This window comes from Odontomachus brunneus, unplaced genomic scaffold, assembly GCF_010583005.1.
Source record: "Odontomachus brunneus isolate Ranch 3 - 2012 unplaced genomic scaffold, Obru_v1 Obru_scaffold_028, whole genome shotgun sequence".
NCBI lineage: Eukaryota > Metazoa > Arthropoda > Insecta > Hymenoptera > Formicidae > Odontomachus > Odontomachus brunneus.
The window spans coordinates 2,275,658-2,281,657 of NW_022639478.1; the positions used below are offsets into that span (position 1 = coordinate 2,275,658).

The 6,000-nt window shown below is 34.9% G+C and overlaps 1 protein-coding gene across 2 annotated transcripts in view; it reads right to left on the minus strand.

Annotated features, from left to right (window-relative positions):
* The window catches only part of LOC116842946 (protein grindelwald), a 30,692-nt gene that overhangs the window by 22,022 nt on the left and 2,670 nt on the right, over positions 1-6,000 (minus strand). The window contains exon 1 of one of the 2 annotated variants that reach the window (XM_032812842.1): positions 5,632-5,982. The exons of the other annotated variant lie outside the window; for it this stretch is intronic. The gene's annotated coding sequence lies outside the window, so the exon portion shown is untranslated. Of the gene's footprint in view, positions 1-5,631; positions 5,983-6,000 lie in introns of those variants that run through there. 2 annotated transcript variants of the gene reach the window in all.

Genomic DNA, 6,000 nt, shown 5'->3' on the forward strand with positions numbered 1-6,000 from the left:
TAGAATAAGTTACGCGTCAGTGCAAGAATAAGTGTTGATATGGTTACTAAACAAATCGCAATCATTGGATTAATATATAGAGTGTATTTTAACTTAGACACCGTAATATTCCGGAAACAATGCATTTTCTACCAACAAAAACCAACAAAAATTGTAGGATATCGAGAAAGAAGAAAGATAGTAATATTTCGCAGTTCTTGTTATAACAAACGGTGTAATAAAGGTTAACATATAATTAATAGCAACTTATTAAATGTAAAATAAAAGCGTTAAAAATTATATTCTTTTTTAAAAGAGTGAAATCCATAAGTTGTGAGTTGTTTTATAACCTCATAATATAATGATAACACATTTTAAGGAACTGCGAATTGAACTAATGAGAAAAGATCTGAAAAATTGCTAAATACTCTATCTTCTACATGTAGGGACATTAGATTTACGAATATATATATATATTTATGAAATACTTTTATTTTAATTCACTTAAATGCAATATACATTTTTCTGTATAAATTTTTATATCAACTATTGTATTCAATAGAATAAATAATAAAAGATAGAGCATTTTTCCAACACTTTTACTGAGTATTTTACTGAATAATGAAATGATTTAAAAAGTCAACATATATTCTGTTCAATTTTAATATAAAATGTATATCAGAAAAAATATTTGGAAAACTTTGCTTTTTTCATTTAGAATCATACGTTTGAAAGAGAAATAATACTTCTAACTTCTAGAATTTACAATTATTTCGCCTTGTTAAAAAAAAAATTAATTTTCTATGTGTGTTATCGCATGTTGATACAGTATCATCTTCCCATAGTACAAAATTATTTGCAATAATATCCAATAACCATATTACTTATTAAGTTGTTAATTAAAAGTTAAGTTTCGATCATAGAATTTTATCTATTCAATTCGACATGGAACATCCTTGATTCGCATATCTTTACAAAGCCAATCGCACTACATCTGTTTGTCAGTTATCCTGGAAGTGTTTTCCATAACGACTCCACGAATAGAATGTCTTTCCGTTGGAATGTTACGACATACAATCACACAAATTAGAAACTGACTCATACCGTCATGCGTTATCTCGTTTCTTGTCATCGTATCCCTCGCGCGTTGATAACGCTGTAATTGCAATCTCGTCGTAGTCACATACTTTACGTCAGTAAAGTCGTCCCGAGGAGTTTTTGCGTCATACGCGCCATCATCCGTCTTCCTTATGACGAAACAACCTTATGCGATAACGATCGTGGAACGTCAAGGAGCCACGTAGTAGCGATACAACAGTACCATCGGCGGCGCGGCTCTTCGATTCCTGCGAAACACGACGAATACCGGAAGTCGCGTATAATAGCCTACTAATTATCCAGTCATTACACAGTCGTCTGACACTCGAAGTTTTCTCAAACGATATTCTAAGCGGTCACGATAGCAATGGTCGTGGAACGTCGCGCCTCATTGATTTATCCTTGCGCGAACGAGCTCCACAGCGCGATCCATAGCGAGGCGATGCATTTTTAACGAGTTTTCGGAAAGAATCGTTTGGTGACGGAAATACACGTGCGCGTTTTATCGGACTATGCTATGTAAAACATCGCATAGCGACACAGACCTAAGCTACAACTGGGAAATATTAATAAAGAAGAAGGGCGATGTGTGAATTCTTCGATCGTTCGACGAAAGTCTAACTCGTCTAGTCTTGTCTCTCGAGTTGTTATTGTCGAATGGCTCTTAAGAGAATGCTTGAGTCGATGGCGAACTCTAGAAATGTCGATAACGTAAAAACCATCGTCATCAAACACAATCACGCTATTCTTTTCGTATTTTTTTGTACATATAGATCTTACGCGGATGTGTGTTGTTTTATCATATTCAAGAAAACCTAATCATGCATATGTAGAAATCTTTCTGCAAACTTTTCCGACATTCTTAAGCTTCTGAATTCAGATACGAAAGTACAGCAATGTTCTTCAAAGTTTTTCTGTTTGGAGCATCTACACTTTCGGTATGTACAAGTTGCAATGAACTTTTGGATTAGGCAATTATATGCTAATTTACAGCTTCAGATTTTACATTAAAAATTTTCTTTTCCTTTCCGTCACATATTGAACAATGCTTCTATTTATTGTTGCACTTACTTTCATTGTGTAAAAACATTTGTAATTCTGTACAACCAATACGACATAAACCTTACGGAAAAATGTTAGTATTCTGTTGGTAAAGTTTTCAGCCTCAGCATTCCCTTAACATATTCGCTATTTGGAGAATTCCCTCCAAATTGCATTTGTTTTCATGTGATCGTGTAAAATAGATTTGGTTTGTTTATATATGAATATACAAAAAAATATCGTTGTGATGTTGGTAGCGAATATGTTAAATAAAATTGAAAGTTTAGACTAAGGATGAACTTGAAACAAGAGATTGGAGTCACACGTGTATGACGCACGCTAATAGCAAACATGTTAAAAGAATGCCAAAGTGGATGACAAATTCCAAAAACGTTGATAATGTAGAAGCGATCATCAAAACGTCATATCGGGTAACTGACACGATTACGTCATTCTTCTCATATTTTTTGTACATATGGATTTTGTATAAACGTGTGCCGCTATATTTTATTTTATTATACTTAGCAAAAAATTTAATTACGTAACCACAAAAATCTTTTCTTGCAAACTTTTCGTATATTTTTAAACATCTAAATGCAGTTATGAAGGTTTAGCTATATTCTTTGAAATTTTTCTGGACGGAGCATATATATATTCGATATATAAGAACTAGAGAACTTTTGTGTTATATAAATATTTACGCTAACTGAGAGCTCGTCAATTTTTAAATTTTTTTATCACTTTCATTGCATATTAAGTAATGTTTTAATTCATTTTTGCACGTGGTTTCGGCGTGTAAACGTATTTGTAATTCAGTACGATTAACATGACATAAACTTTGCAAGAAAAGTCAGTATTTTGTAAATAAATTTTTCAGGTATAGTATCCTCTTAAGTATCAGATCATAGAAAACGAGAATAACTGATCAACTAAAACCAAACCCAAGATATCCTAAATAACTCGATTTGATATGGAAGGTGGATTTGTCACTTGATTTCAAAACGGTTTTCACACTGTTTTCTCGATGCAATTTAGAACACAGCTGATCCAGTCCAAAAGAAAGATCTTAACTTCTGGATATCAATAATAAATACGTTCCTTCATAGAGAGAGCGCGAGTATCTGGCAAATTAAAGTCTATCGCGATATTCGTACTCAATTTTTAATGTTTGACAGTGTAAATGTACATGCACTTATATTGTGAAACATTAAAAATTGCACGAACGTCTTGTGAACAATTCCAATTGGCCACACTCACAGAAAAAATATGGTTATGGCAATTATACAAGTGACATCTACACGAGTTTTGTATGTAGAATTAATATATATAATTTAATAAACTATTTTGTAGTTATTGCAACTAAAGCTAGATAATTATGCACAAATTATATAATTACTGCATAGTTACTATATTATGTATAGTTTCTGTACTCTAAATATATAATTATATATAGTTCTCGTAACCCCATCAAATTTTTCTTGCAATAGCTGTAAAATAGTTTACTAAACTATATACATTAATTCTATTTATAGAAAACTCGTGTAGATATCTTATATAGTCTTATATAGATATACTTATATAGTTGTCGCTATCATGCCTTTTCCTCTGAGTGTAGGTACTTCTATGATTTGAATCTTAAAAGCATTTGATAACAAGTTGCCTCACACATCGAGGAAAGTGTTCAAACTATTTTAATACTATACATTAACCTAAAGTATTAAACTTACTAAAGTATTACATTAAACTTAATAGTATACATTAAACTAAAATAATCTTGACGAGTGGATTCACACTGTCAAACATTATTAGCTTTTCCCTTGTTTCCTTCCTCATATATCCTCACTTCCATACATCCTTCACTTCAGCGTACCAGCATTACCGAGCTGCGTAACCTGGACCGATATCACACGCCGAGAAACGTCGGTTGACGTCGACGGACATGTGAAATTATCTCGCGGCATGTATTAAGTCCAGCCGTCTTATCAACACGACCGTAAAAGTCTCTCCTCTTAGAATCTCCTTATGCAATATCGCAACATATTACTTGTAAGCGCGGGCTTGACTTCATCAAATTTTTCTTGCAATAGCTGTAAAATAGTTTACTAACTATACACATTAATTCTATTTATAGAAAACTCGTGTAGATATCACTTATATAGTTGCCGCTATCATGTCTTTTCCTCTGAGTGTAGGTGTACTTCGTGTTCTATGATTTGAATCTTGAGAGTATTTGATAACAAGTTGCCTCACATATTGAGGATAAAGTGTTCAAACTATTTTAATACTAAGTATACATTAAACTAAAAGAATCTTGACGAGTGCATTCACACTGTCAAACATTCTTAGCTTTTCCCTTGTTTCCTTCCTCATACATCTTGTTCGCTTCAGTGTACCAGCATGACTTCCTTGCCAAAATATAACAAAATACAAATACAACTACACGCGTCTCATAATCGTATGCCTCGTCGGGTGTACGTTCGATCGACTCCAATTCGATTCAGGGCAGCTCGGTAACCGGATTCTCGCGCGTCTAATGACAACGATAAACTCGACGACGATTTCGAAGAACGATGTTCCCGCATTCGTGACGATACCCGTGATTGCATACATATCCGAAGTCCGAAGGGCATTTAAATCACTCTAAAAGATCAGAACGTCTTGCCGAAGTCTTAGCAATGGCGCGAATCCTGCGAGTTCTTCAACCAACTGCCAGTCTTCCACAACTAAATATCAAGTTACTAAATTGATAAAATGATTACGATCGGTAATGTGTGTTGGATCGCTTTATTAAGATAAATTTAATATTAATTGAATATAAATTTAAGACATAAATTTAAGATAAATTTAATATAAATTTAATATAAATTAAGATAAATTTAATATAAGTAAAAACATGTTGTAAATTATAAATTTATAAATTTTGATATTTATAAATTTTGACTGATAAGTTTTAAGTTTGTTCTATATAAACAACAGATTAAAGAAAGACTTATAGTTTTGTTGTAATTCTTGCAAATCCGTGAAACATTGCTACGTTTATTAAATTAGATGATAAATACAACCAGTAATATGAAGTTAGTTAATATGACACCTTATTAAAATAAATTTAAGTAAAAACATGTTATGAATTATAAATTTATGAGAAAAATATCTTATAAGTTTCGACTGATAAAATTTGATAAGTTTCGAGCTTGTATTGTTCGAAACAAGAGTTTAAAAGAACAATTTTGCTGTTCTTACAAATTCCTGCAATATTCTTCTCATAAGACTCACAAAGTATTTGATCGAAGTAAAACAAATGGACCAACCAGAACTGCGCGTTAACGCGTAATCGGAACCTCCGATTAAATGCCTGAAATTCGCAATTGTGTCGCAAACGCGGCCCAACGTCGTTCACCCGACATCGATGACGCAACAGCCGGAGGAAAGGCGAATCGCGCAAAATCCCTTTATGCAATTTCACCGCGTCGCGTTCCAGGGAATTGGCCAACAGGACGCGAAACGCTCACTTACCGAAGTCATCCGTGAGGCGCGCTCTCCCCGCCGCAAGCACGCATGCACGCACGCACGCACGCACCTATGTACGTACGCACCCACGCACAGTCACACAGCGATGCGCTCCGACGGCGTCCAGCATCAACACGAGCGCACGCACGCACGTATGCACGCACGTATGCACGCACGCATGCGAGCAACACGTATCCACGCACACCTTGAACAATGCAGCACGGAGAGCAAGGAGCAAAGCTCTCTCACTCGTACTATCGTCCACGGCTTTCCGCGCTTGACTGTCGATCGTGAACGTAGAAGCGGCGTTCCTCAGGTTCTCCGTGACTCCCACCTCGAGAAGTCAGAGAGCCGCCACGGCGGACCCCCCCCCCC